Source organism: Fukomys damarensis, unplaced genomic scaffold (genome assembly GCF_012274545.1).
Source record: "Fukomys damarensis isolate Sample0158 unplaced genomic scaffold, DMR_v1.0_HiC HiC_scaffold_28, whole genome shotgun sequence".
In the NCBI taxonomy this organism is placed as follows: Eukaryota; Metazoa; Chordata; class Mammalia; order Rodentia; family Bathyergidae; genus Fukomys; species Fukomys damarensis.
Window position 1 is genome coordinate 34,466,311 of NW_022900940.1, and position 14,078 is coordinate 34,480,388.

Sequence of the window (14,078 nt, forward strand, 5' to 3'; positions counted from 1 at the left end):
ACACAAAAATAGTCCTGGGCAACAGAAATGCATTTGTATGTGGCTGCTGTCCCAAGAGTCCTCTCTCTGTAGTGCCTGTATTATGAATCAGCATGTGTACAACAGTAACCTTTGTGATCCTGCATTCTCACTTGATCAGTGTTATTTATGTTCCATATTCTATTATAGAACTGGCAAATATTTTCAAATAGTAAGACTCACATGCCACCAACAGTGATGTACAATCAGGCTGAATTACTTTCTTCTGCATTAGTAAATTAGGGAAATCCCACCAAGTCATACTCATTTGTACACCTTTTGTAATACACAATCTATCTTCAAACTAATGGATTTTATGCAGGTGATCAAAAGTTGTAGGGGTTACTTCTCAATTCAATTAGCTAAATTATTTCTTACCATTTCAAATCATAGCCTAAGGCTCAACAAGGCAGCAGTTTTTTAAAAGAATTTTAAGTAAGGCCATTCATGCTCAGACATCAGACCTGCAGTTAAAAAAACAAAACAAAAACTTAAGATCCAGAGAAGAAAATAATATAATCAGATGAACTGAAACTATTTCTGGGCTTCAATTTTACATCTTCTGAGCCCAACTGATTACTGGCCTTCACCTGTGGGTTTTTAATAAGGCCCTAAATTAGAGCTAATGCTTTGGAAAAATGTCTCTCAACAAACCTTTGTCAGAACACAATTCCTGCTAGAAACTCAGAAAAAAAAACTCCTAAAAGCCCTACATTAACTTGTAACTTAGCTACTACTTCCCAAAATTAAAAGGCCACAGAATCTGTTTTTCAACACGATATCCCATAGAACTAATGCTCTACCATGGTTCAGTTTGGAAAACTCAGTTTTGGAGCACAAGTTAGCTTTCTGCTTATTTTGTCTTTACAGATTCAAGCTGGAAAATAAGTTGAAAAATATGTTGGAAATAATCCATTGTGCCTTTGTGGAGAGAGCTATTATCTCTAGAGTTGTGCATATGGTTTGAATTTTAAGTAAATTAAGATTTCTTTGGGTGCATAAGCCACCTGCTAATTTTGAGTTTGGGTCATGCATTTGCTGTTACGTTCTGCCCTAGTACAGAGTGAAAGGTTTGTGGAGTGCATCCAGTTGACCTGTGCTGAACTTTCTGCATATGCTTAACTTTTGCCCAACATTGGTGGTGCTCATTGGGTCTTCACTTGCGTATAGGTCAACATTTCCATTGTTGTGACACAATGCCCAACATTCACAATTTAAAGGAGAAGAGGTTTAATTTGGCTTATGGTTTCAAGGGGTTTGGTCTATGGTCAAGTGGTTCCAAGGCAGAAACATCATGGCAAAAGGTCATGGTGGAACAAAGCTGCTGAGTTAATGGCAGCCAGGAAGTAGAGCAAAGGAGCAGCACCAGAGAAGAAGGGGCTAGGTACCAGAGAGTCCCCCAAAGCTACACCACCATAACCTACCCAGTGCAGACATTGCTCCACCAGTGTCCCTGGAAGGTCCCAAAGTCAGTCAGCAAGTTAGCCAAATCAAATTAACACTCTCACTCTATTGAATCCAGGCCCTCCAAAGCAAAGTCACTCACTTAATCAATTACACTGTCTCTCAGATCTGTTTTCCCTCTCTACACTGAAGTAACATCCTCAGAGAACAGTATCCTATCTAGGGAAGCTACCTCAGTATCATAGACCCTCAACTTCCCAAGTTCAGAAAGCTGCAAAGGGTGTCTCCATGTTCAGTGTGCTTCGGCGAGGATCTGGCATAATATAGCCTTAGTCCCAACATGCTAAGTTTTGCCAGAGCATATGGGATTATAAAAGCAAATGTGTATTGTGCATAATATTATGTCACATTATCGGGTACATTTTTAAAAAAGGCAACACCCACAGGTCTGAACAACTTCAATTTTATGCAAATTCCACAAGCACTAAGACGTGCTTCTCATTTTTTTGTTGTATCAGCACAGTGCCCCAGGAAGGAAATCGTGTTTCACTTTACCTTGCCATTACTAATGTCTACCTTTGCAAATACTCTCACCACTTGCTAAAGGTTTTCTGGCTCTACATAAGAGTTCTTGGTTCACATTTTTCTTTTGTGACTGGCAGAGAAGAGCCTCTGTGAATACAATCATGCAACTCAATCCCCCTTGGGAATTGAATATGCTGTACCATTGATGCCCAACCCCGCACGCTTTTTATAATCATAGCCATCATCTTTTTATTATGTCTTGGACTTGAGGAGGCCTGAAAGCAGATGCAACTCATGATGACCTGACTTCGATGGGAGAATGAACCAGGTGGCTAATTGTCTCTAAAACAAATACACTGATAATTAGCAGGAGAGCACAATGCAACAGAAGCCGAACCACCAACCTTTATTTAAGTTAAGCAAATGGGTGAGCAAATGATGCAGCTGCACCGCACTTTGACAAGTTAATAAGGGAGCTATACTTCATCTCGTCAGCCATACTAGCCAAAGCATGCCCTTAGGACTTGGTATCAATGATGCTAAAACTGTAAAGTTGGGAAACTGTCAGTGCTCACACTGGAAATCCCTTGACTGAGTATTTCGTAGAGCCGGAATTTAAGGTGCTAGATTTTCTCACCTATGGAATGCTGGGGCCGTGGCTGAGGCAATAAAACATAAGCAAGATCTTACCTATACACCAGAAGTACTGACAATTCCAGCTAAGAATATCAATTTAGTGACAACATCATTGCAAGTTTCATTTTTCTAGAATTTAGAATTAGTCAGCTTGTGTTGGCCAACACCTATCTCAAAGTTCAGCAAACATTTTTCTGAAAAAGGCCAGATAATAAATATTTTAGACTGTGGATCTTATGGTCTTGGTCTCAACTACGTAAGTCTGACATTTTAATACAAAAGCAATCATAGACAAGATGTAAATACATGATTGTATTCCAAAGAAACTTTATTTATGGCTACTGACATTATATTTAGTGTAATTTTCAAATATCAAAAATGTTATTCATTGGTTTATTTCAACATTTACAGATTTGGAAACAATTCCTGACTTGCAGGCCATACATAACCAGGCTGGATTTGACCCAGGGGCATGGCTTACTGCTCATGGCCTACATTAATTAATTGAGGTTGAGTTAAGGATTTAGAGATAGTAGTGGGTATTCTCTCTCTCTCATTTCCTGCTTATTTATTTCTTAGTTGCACAAGGGACTTCAGTTCATAAGGGAGCTAGAATCAAAGCCACAAGAAAGACATATTCAAATAACTTGATTTAATAAATTTATATTGATAATATGATGTGCAAGTCACAGGTCCTAAAAGGCTGAGACTCTGAAGGAGGTTAAAATTCAGAGTTCTAGTTGGAAATAGATCAACCTCAGGGCTTAGGCAGAGAAACCCTTCCCTGGGTGATTGCTCATCGGTATTAAAATATACATATTCCTAGGCCTAAATACTTCATTTCCAGGAATTTATCCTAAGGAAATAATTAGGACTCATGCAAAAATTGGATAACAACATTAAAGATGCTAATTATAATATCACTTACAATAGCCAAAATGAATATGCCAAACAATAATGTCAAAAAATGACATTGTCAATGTTAAAAATAGAATCTTTTCAAATAGACTTTATTTTTAGAGTAATTTTAGGCTCAAAGCAAAATGCAGTGAAGTTACAAAGAATTCCCATATACTTTCTGCTGCTACATGGGCATAACCTCCTTCACAATCAACATCGCACAGCAGGTTGGTGCATTTGTTACAATTGTTGAATCTACATTGACCTATCATGAAAATATAGGCTCTTCATTAAACAATTCCTGATCATAGTCTACAAAATAGATTGTGATAGAGCCATTAAAAGTATGGTGCCTCACACCAATTGCCACAGATGGATGTTCATCTGGGTGTGGGAGGCAGATAGGTAACAAGACAAAGACACAACGACTCGCTTTTGTTTTTGTAGTTGCATAAAATATACAGGAGGATAACCAAGGTGTTATTATTCATCTCTGCAGGGAGCATTTATGATAGGTTCTTTTTTTATTAACTTTATTGGTCCAATTTAAATACACATAACAATCATATTCGTTAACGGTAATGTGTACCTGTACATGATGTATCTTGATTCCTCCTTTGCTCCCAAGCCCTGCCCTTCCCTTCAATCTCCCTAACCCCCCTTATTTATATAAGGTTTGTTTCCATTTTTTCTTCTTTTCTCATACTTCTCCCTTTTCCCTTCCTTTCCCCTCCTCCCTTCACAGTTTCCCTTTCCTTTTGAACAGTTTCTTCCTATTTCAAATTACCTATTATGCATTTTTGTCCTTATTTACCCTTTTGGTTTCTCATGCCAGAGATACAATGTGATATATAAACATATGTGTCTGGTTTATTTCACTTAAGAATATGGTCTCAAGTTGCATCCATTTAGCTATAAATGTCTCAAGTTTATATTTCTTTATGGCTGTAGTACTCCATTGTATTAAAAAAACATCTTTTTAATCCATTCTTCAGTTGGTGGACATTTGGGTTGCTTCCAAGGTTTAGCTATTACAAACTGTTTCACTATAAATATGGGTATGCATATATCACTGGGGTATCATGCTTTTTATTCTTTCAGGAAGATACCAAGGAGGGAAATAGCTGGGTCAATTAGGACCTCTAATCCTAATGCTTTTAAGAAATCTCTACACTGATTTTCACAGTGGTTGCACCAGTCTACATTCCCACCAGAATGAAGAAAGGTTCCTTTTTCCCCCCAGCCTCACCAACATTTGTTGTTTGTTGATTTCTTTTTTCTTTTTTTTCAATGTCATTGGTACTTTTTAGGTATACAATAAAATTGCATTCATCATTGGGATCTTGTACCTTTACACGATGTATCTTGGTTATTTTTCCCCATTCTCCCGCCCTGCCTTCACATCCTATTTACAAAGACTTTGTTTTCATTTTTTTCCTGTTCACATATTTTTTCTTTTCCCTTCTTTCCTTTCCCCTACCCTTTATCAAGTTGAGATAAAGATTATCTATTCCAATTTTCTGCAGAATTATTATAAATGGGCATTGAATTTTGTTGAATGCTTTTTCTGTATCTATTGAGATGATTGTATGGTTTTTGTCTTGGACTCTGTTAATATAGTGTATTACATTTACTGATTTATATATGTTGAACCATCCTTGCATCCCTGGAAAAAATCTAAATTGATTAGGGTCTATGATCTTCTTGATGACCCTCTGTATTCCTTTTGCAGTATCTTATTGAAGATATTTGTGTCTAGGTTCATTAGGGAAATTGGCCTCTTTTTTGGTTGGGTCTTTCCCTGGATTTGGAATCAAAGTAACACTTGCTTCCAGGAATGAATCTGAAAGTATTACTTTCCTTTCAATTTCACTGAAAAATTTAGAGTAGTGGCAATAGTTCTTCTCTAAATGTTCTCTAGAATTCAGCAGTGAAGCCATCAGGACCTGGGCTTTTCTTCATTGGTAAATTTTTAATTATGTTTTAAATTTCACTGATTGTAATTGGGTATTTAGACTTTTTATATCTTCTTTGTTCAACTTTGGTAATTCATATGTATCTAGAAATCTTTCCATTTCTTCTGTGTTTTCCATTTTATTAAAGTGCCAGTTTTCAAAGTAGGTACTAATGATTCTCTGGATCTCTACTGGATGTGTTGTGACTTCAATTTTTTTGTTCCTAATTGCATGAATTTGAGCCTTTTCTTTCCTTTTTGTTTTTGATAAGGTTTGCTAAGGGCTTATTGATTTTATTTCTTTCAAAAGCCAACTCTTCAATTTGTTGATTATCTGTATTGTTTTCTTAGTCGCCATTGCATTGGTTTCTGCTCTGATCTATATAATTTCCTCCCTTGTATGAGTTTTGGGATTGTCTTGCTCTTCTTTTTCTAGGAGCTTAAGATTCAGCATTGGGTTGTTTATTTGAGTTCACTCTATTTTCCTAGTGTGGGCATTCACTGCTATGAGTTTCCCTTGTAGAACTGCCTTCACTGTGTCCCATAGATTCCTGTATGTTGTATTAGCATTATCATTTATTTGTAGAAACTGTCTAATTTCTTGTTTAATTTCCTCTGTGACTCATTGGTTGTTCGGGAGTGTGTTATTCAATTTCCATGTCTTTGTGAAGTTCTTGCAGTTTCTTATGCTATTGATCTCCAGTTTAATTGCACTATAGTGTGATAATATACATGGGATAACTTCAGTTCCTTTGCATTTACTTCAACAGGTTCTGTGAGCTAGTATGTGGTCTACTTTGGAGAATGACCCATGTGCAGCTGAAAAGAATTTACATTCTGATTTTATGGGTGGAACATTCTGTAGCTGTCTACTAAGTCCATTTTTTCAAAAGTTGATTCAGTTCTATTATTTTATTGTTGATTTTTTTTTTGTCTAGATGATCTATTTGAGGTCCCCCACTACAATTGTATTAGTGCTCATTTGGTTTTTCATCCCTTAATATTTGTTTTGTATAGTTGGGGCATTTTTATTTGGTGCATATATATTTATGATTATCAACTCTTCCTCTTGGATTGTTCCCTTTACATGGATGTAGTAACCTTCTTTATCTTCTTAGTTTAGGTTTAAAATTTACTTTGTCTGCAAATAAGATGACTACCCTTGCTTTTTTCCAGGTTCCTGTCACATGGAGAACTGTTTTCCATCCTTTTGCTTTCAGTCTATGTTTCATTTTGAACTAGGTATATTTCTTGTATACAGCATATTGTTGGATTTTGCTTCTTAATCCATCTGCCAGTCTATTTTTTTGACCGGTGAATTGAGGCCATTAGCATTGATGGTTATAAGTGATATTTATTGACTTGTCATTGTCATGTTATTGTCCTGTTGTTGGCTCTTTTTAATTTTTTCCCCCTCTCCCTTTAATTTCTTGCCTTGTCTAATGGATTTACTCTGTTGGGGCTCATTTACATGATGACCCTCATTGTCTTTTTTTCTAGGATACTATTCAGAATTGTTTGGAGTGCTGGTTTGCTATCTATGAAGTTTCTCAGGTGTTCTTCATCATGGAAGTGCCTTATTTCCCCATCAATCTTGAAAGACAGTTTTGAAGTCTAGGTTGGAGGTTCTTTTCTTTTAGGACTTGAAATAACTCACTCTAGGCTCTCCTTGACTTGAGGATTTGTGTTGAAAAGTCTGCTGTGATTTTGATGGGCTTTCCTTTGCATATGATTTGTTTCTTTTCTCTAACTGCTTGTAGTATTTTGTTCTTCTGTTGTGTTTTCAGGATCTTGATTATTACATGTTTAGGTGTAGATATTTTTGATCATCGCTATTTGGAGTATATGCCTCACTTATCTGTATGTCAAATTCTTTTGTTCTGTTTGGGAAGTTTTCTGTTATTAATTCTGTGAAGAGATTTTTTATGTCATTTACACTTTCTCCTGCCTTTGCTTGGGTTTCTATCAGTCTTATATTATTCTTCTTTGGATTATCCAGGAGCTGTTGGATTGATTTCTCATGGTCCCTTACTATTTTTAAGACATCTCTCTTTCCATGGTCACTGACTGCCATTCTGTCTTCTATATCTAATAGTCTGTCTTCAGATTGGTTCAGTCTGTTGCGTATACTTTCAATTGAGTTTTTAACCTCCTGACATCATTTGAATCTGTTTCATGGATTGCATTTCTTTCCTATGCTGGGCATTCATGGCTTCTATCATGGTTTTGAACTCATCTTTTTTTTATGTGTTTCTGTTCTAGAAGCTCTAGTCCTATCTTTCATTCTGCTCTTCATGTCTGTAATTATCTGGGAAATCATTTTTGTTTTGAATTTTTCTAGAGCCTCGTTTATCTGTTTTGTTACTTCCTATACTATCAGTTCAGGGTGTCCAGGTGGTTGATTGTCAGACTTCTCTACCTCAGTTTCTTAAGAATTTGCCTTTGGTGAGCTGGAAGTCTGTGTTTGAACCTTGTTTAAAATGTCTTCTCATTTTTATTTTTGTTGTTGCTACTATTCTTGTTTTAATTCCTGGGTTAATACTTTGACTTTTCAGATATAGTCTTTAGGTTTTCAGTCTCTAATGACTCTGAGTCACTTTCACTTTCATAGTACCAGAAAAGACAACTGATTAGATCTATCACACCTTATCCCAAGTGATACAATCAGTAACACAGTAGCATCAAGCATAGTTTAGAAAATGATAATTTGTGGTAGTTACAAATCTATTACCTTTAACCATGTGAATTAAATCAAAATTGAGGACCAGCCCAAAATATGTTTATATTGAATAAACTCTTCAATATAGCACCTTTACCCTTCAGGTTGGGGACTTAGAAGTAGTTGGGAAGAGAGGGATAAATAGGTAGAAGGCTAGGGGAAGGTTAGAAGTGAGACCAGAAGCCACAGGATGATCATACAAACTCTAGGAAACTGTTGAAGACAAGAGGAAAAGACAGAATGAAAGAATAAAGACAATAATAGAACAACGTAAGAGCAATAGGGAAGCTAGAAATGGTATTCACCTTCCTTTGAAACTAAGGACAATCAAGAGAAGGAAAAAGAGAAAAGAAAAGAAAAATAAAGAAGAAATCCATGCTAGGGGAGGAACAGGAACAAAAAGGGAGATGAAGAATAATGTGGAAGAGTGAGAGAGCAAAATAAAAGATAGAAAAAAGAAAAAGAAGAAAGGAAGAATTTGAAAGAGTAGAAAAAATTAAAAATAAGAGGAAAAGGAAAAAATAATTTTAAAAATAAAAATGAAGGGCCTCCTTCTCTACTGTCACAATAGACAACATGGGCAACAGTGTACAGGTCTAAGTCAATTAGTCTTAGCAAGCCAGCAACAGACCTTGAGATTCAGGCTTATTTCTGGCTGCATGGCCCAAGTTGAGCTCCCTGACCTCCCATAGGGTTGAAATCTGCAAGGTTCTACTGCAGGTTCTGGATGGCCTTCCCCTGAGGATAGTCCAGGTTCCAATGGGAGGTGGTGATGCCTCCAATTTACCAACCATGATGGTCTGGTGGGCCTTTATTACAGAGATGCTATTCACTTTTCCAGGGGGCTTCAATTTTCATCAAGGAGCTTGAGAGAGGCCCTCTTTTTGTTGTTCACTTCTGCTCTATCTTCTGGAGCTCAGGATAATGTCCTTTATGACCCACTGTGCCTCTGTAGTGTGCATCCAGGTACTGACACTATCAGGAGGCCAGAGGCAGGGAACCACCACTGTAGTCAGGCTGAGGGGTGCCTGCGATGTTCCACTCCTCCCAGTCTGTGCTGACTGTAGGTCTAGGGCAGTGGGGGTGGGGAAGCAGCCTAGCTCCATGCAGCTCTGCATGTCCTCACTGGTTGGCACTGCTCAACTCCAATCAGTCTTATGTTATTCTTCTTTACATTGTCTAGAAGCTGCTGGATTGATTTTTCATGGTCCCTTATTATTTTTAAAGAAATTTTTCTTTTCCCGGTCACTACTTGCAATCCTATCTTCTATATCTGAAATTCTGTCCTTACATTGGTCCTCATCTGCGTTACTGTCTCTTACAGCTGCATGAGGACCTGCGTCATAGAGGAGACAGTAATGCGGATGAGGATCAGAAGAAACATTGGGAAACTGGGTTCTAAAATACCTAAAACTGCACGGGTGGCAGTGATTAGCAGTACTACATGTAACTCTGTCATTTTTTCTACCATTTTTGAAAGCCAGCTTTCATAATGATGCCCCCACTCTACCAAGGGGCCAGTGCATGAGACACTGAAACAGTCAAAGATCTACTTCATCATTTAGGCCTGTAATGCCACCTTTCAAAAAAGGAGAAAAAACAAAAGACAGAAATTCAGAGGTCAGGGGCTGGGGATTTAGCTCAGTGGTGCTGCCCCCTGTCTCACAAGCTCAAAGTCCTGAGTTTGATCCCCAGTACAAAAAGAGAAGAAAAAAAATTGGAGGTCACATCCAATTTTGGGGTTTAAAAGAGTCTTAATGTGTATCCTCATCTTTAAATAGTATCCTCCTCAGGTAGAGTCTAGGCTGCATTGGATTGTTTGGCCTAATTTTGATATCTTTTGTCAAGCAGAGCATATTTTAGAGCATGCACACATTTAAAGTAGCAGGATGGTGTTATGGAGAGGTAGAAAAGCAAACATTTTCAAGTTTTTCCTACATACCTCTTTGATTCACTAGAATTACTTAGCTATTTTATCATTTCAAGAGTTGAGCCTAAATACTGCTCCTCTGACATTCAAGTGTGCCAGTCATCTTCTGCTGCATTTGAGGTTATATTTGTTGCACAACAGACAAAACCACAGAGATGAGAACATACAGTACATATACATCTACAATCCCAAGGCATATGTTATAATGATTAGAATAGAATTTATTACAATAATAATCAAACCTGAGTATTAGAATCCATTGCTTTTGTGACAGATAGTTTGATGTGGCATCAACCACACACAAGCCTTGTTGAAAGCGCATTACAGTGGGAGCAGTGAAGATCTTTCTATGGAGAAGAATTAGAGGTCCAAGAGGACTTGGAGCTTCTTAACTTGAACAGGCCCTGTCCCTCCTGCTTGGTCTCCTTTGCTCCATCTTCAACTCACTTTGAGTGCCTGTCTCATTCTCTGCCTCTCTTTCATTTCCCGTTTACACATGATAATTCTCATCTAGCCTCCTAAAATAACAGTTCTGGTATGTAGCTGGCTGACAACTCAACGCACAACCAAAACCATGCTGGCCAGATATGTCTAACTGCTTCTCAGTCATTGCTGGTCCATCTGTCACTCTCAGAACATCGATGGAAGGCATTCAGTGATGAAGGGATGTCTACCAAGCTTGCATGGATGTTGCATCACTGTATCTCACTCACACACACACACACACACACACACACACACGTTTACCCTACATGGATTTATGTGTCTGTACTTATCTAGATGCTAATATTTTGCAACAACAATTTTACTTCCACTTATAAAACAGTTTGTGGTGTTTTTTTAAATTTCAAAATAAGCTATGCCTTCCCCTTAAAGAGAACAAAATCTTAAAATATTGTTATCATCACAGCCATTTCCCAAAAGACCTCTATTCATACCCCAAAGAAAACCAAGTTGGGGGACAAATATTTGTATCAGACTCTACAAACAAAGAACCACCAATAGATGGGACAGAAGAAAAACCTAAAAACATTTGTTTAATCTTTAATATAACACTTAATTTTCCCATTGATATATGAAAATTCTCCAGAGGAAGTTTACAGGCTTGCATTGCTATTTTTATTTTTTATCAATAATAATTGTGGTTTTTATTAGGTACTTTTTCCCAAAGAGTACTAAGTTTATGCAAATCACTTTTCTTTTTATTCTCACACCATTTTTTTGGCATAGCCCAAGGTAGAACATTTTATCCCAGATGCAAAGATTAAAAAAATGGTAGCTATGCTAGCACAAGGGAAGATAACTGCCCCTTGATCTGATTCAAGATTTTACTCTTGCCCTCCTCCAAGTGATTCTCTCTCTATCCACTGCCTCTCACAAATACATGATCTTTCTCCAAAATTGGTTGTTTTTTTACTGCTTGCATCCTGCCCTATAGCATCTTGCCTGGTTGGTCTGTTTCTGCTGCTTATCTCACTCCTCCTTCTCCACTCAGTATGACTGATTTTGCAGGCTGCCTAGGGTTGTGTACATCAGAATAATTTCCAGAAACAAGAGAACATGTGAGGCCCTGGATAAGAATGTGTTCCCTGGAAAAACAGTAGGAGACTAAGAAAGTGGGAACAGGAATGGAAGGAAACCAAGCAACAAAGGCGAAAACCCAAGCCCAGTCTCGGACCATCTTTGGACCAATTCCACAGGTGAGCTCTGGGATGTATCCTGATCAGGGCAAAGGAAATGAGGCATTTATACCCTCATACTTATCGGTTGTTGGACTAGAATGGATTCCCAGCTTCTAGCTCTGCAGACCCGTGGGCAAAGTGAAGTCTAGCACCTGAAGGCAGCCTTGCAATAAAGGGAAGGAGGCGCTGCTACTGTGAAGGACAGCACACCAGTACTTAATTACTCTAAAGGGTGAGGCAGAGCACTGATAGTACCTGAGATGGGGACTTTTGTTCCTAAAATGCCCCATGGAGGAGTTTAGAGGTCTCACTAAGATCTGCTCTCCTCTGAAACTCTTTACCCTGGCCCTTTTCTAGCGGTGCCTTCTTTTCCTTAAAATAATCTTTGCCTAATTTGCACCTTTTCCTCTGTCCTATAAATGGAGGTAGAACTAGGTGTCGCTTCCTCAGCCCATTACCCTATGCCCTGCTGCATATCTCCTCTCACAATAAGTAACGGTTTGCCTGCTTCCTGTCCACCCTGGTAGGATGTACAGCCCTGACAGCAGGGACTCTGTCTTGCTCTCCACTGTACCTTAAGCACCCAGCCCATCTTCTGTTACATAGCAGCACTTGGTCAGAATTTCTTTAAAAAGTGACTAATTGAATCATAGCCTCACTTATCACAAAATACTGTCAATTACTCCACTATGGACAGCAATTAATTGAAAGACACCTAAAAACACACTTAGAAGAACAGAAAATATTCTCATGATATGAGAAGCCTATACTCTGTGGTAATATATTTATAAAAAAGGCCAAAATTATTCAAGTATACTCGAAATAAAAAGTAATTTAAATATGAAAATTTCTCTACATTTAGTGGAAATGTCCACAAACGGTAGAAATGAAAAAAAAAATTTAAAGAATTTGGGAAAATGTTTCTATTTTAATAAACCAGATTGTTTCTAAATTGGGTATGGGAACTTCTTTCACACATAATGTTTATTTTTATATTACTCTCCCCCCTAAAAATAAGGTGTTTGTCATGTGAGCTGAGCTTACTCAAGCTTTCCTGTGGTAAATGAATTTTTTAAAATGGTCCCAATTATTTTCCTCCATATACACTGGAAGTTTGTGGTGCCCCATCACCATATCAACAACCAGAATTGTATATTTTCTCACTCTTGAATCTATATTGCTTTGCAGATAGAGTAAGGTCAAAGTGATAATATTCCAAGCCAGCTCCTAGGCCTTGAGAGGCCTTCTGTGTTCCTACTCTCCACTAGATAGAGCTCTGCCCTGTGAACAAGTCTGGCCTGGCCTGCTAGAAGGAGAAAAGAAACATGGAGCCAAGGTGACTGGTCCCAGCAATGGCTGTCCTAGACCAGCCAGCCCCAGCCAACCCTCCAGGTGACCCTGGAAATAGGAGTAAACCCAGGTGGGACCAGTATTCAGCCCACATCAATGGATCCACCCAGTAGATGTGTGAATTATACGGAGTAACAAATGTTTGTTGCTTTTGGGTAACACATTTTAAGATGTTTGTTACATGAGTTACACTACAATAGCTGACTAAATTATTTCCCCGATCATTTTAGAGAATCAATTTGGAACTGAGTCTCATAATAGCTTTTGAGGATCTCTGTTTTCTGTATTATATTATTATTGCCAGAGTTGTTTCCAAGTTGATTTAGGAGAAGAAGCCATCCTAAAATTATTTACTGTAAGTTATTAACATTTTTTTAAAAAAACAACATAATCAAGCTCTTTCAGAACAAAAGCTCCTTCAAACATCCAATACTGAACCTTTAAAAAGTGAAGTCTACTTTGACAAAAAAGACAAAAACACACATGCCAAAATAAAATAAAATTGAATTCTATCTATCCCTACTTCTATTATACCAATCAGCCATATTCTTAAAACTTATGCACTTTCTTAACTAATAATGATTAGCTATGATTTAATAGTAAAAATAGGATTAAGTGAATTGCTGTTCATTTCTTGTTTTTAGTTACAGTTGTACGTGGGATTTTGTTCTCACTGTTGCTTTTACCAGATCATCTGCTGTTTCATTGTCCCATGCAAAGATTAAAATCTAGGCACCTGTCAAACCAAAAGAAAAAAAGAGAACTAGGAAGGAGGTGAGGGGACCTTTGTTCAGTGTAACTGCTCTGGCCTATATGAAAGAATAACGAAAAAAGAACATGCCACAAATTGAGGTGCACATGAAAGTACAGAACTTTAACTTTAAGGCATAGTTGCCACGGTTACCATTTTGCAAAATGAAATGATGAAATTATCAAATAAAACTATGACTACATTTCTCA

General features: G+C 37.6%; 1 long non-coding RNA gene across 1 annotated transcript in view; it reads right to left on the minus strand.

The window, feature by feature from the left end:
- Positions 1–14,078, minus strand: part of LOC117283603 — a 551,579-nt gene that overhangs the window by 253,689 nt on the left and 283,812 nt on the right. The gene's annotated exons all lie outside the window — the stretch shown is intronic.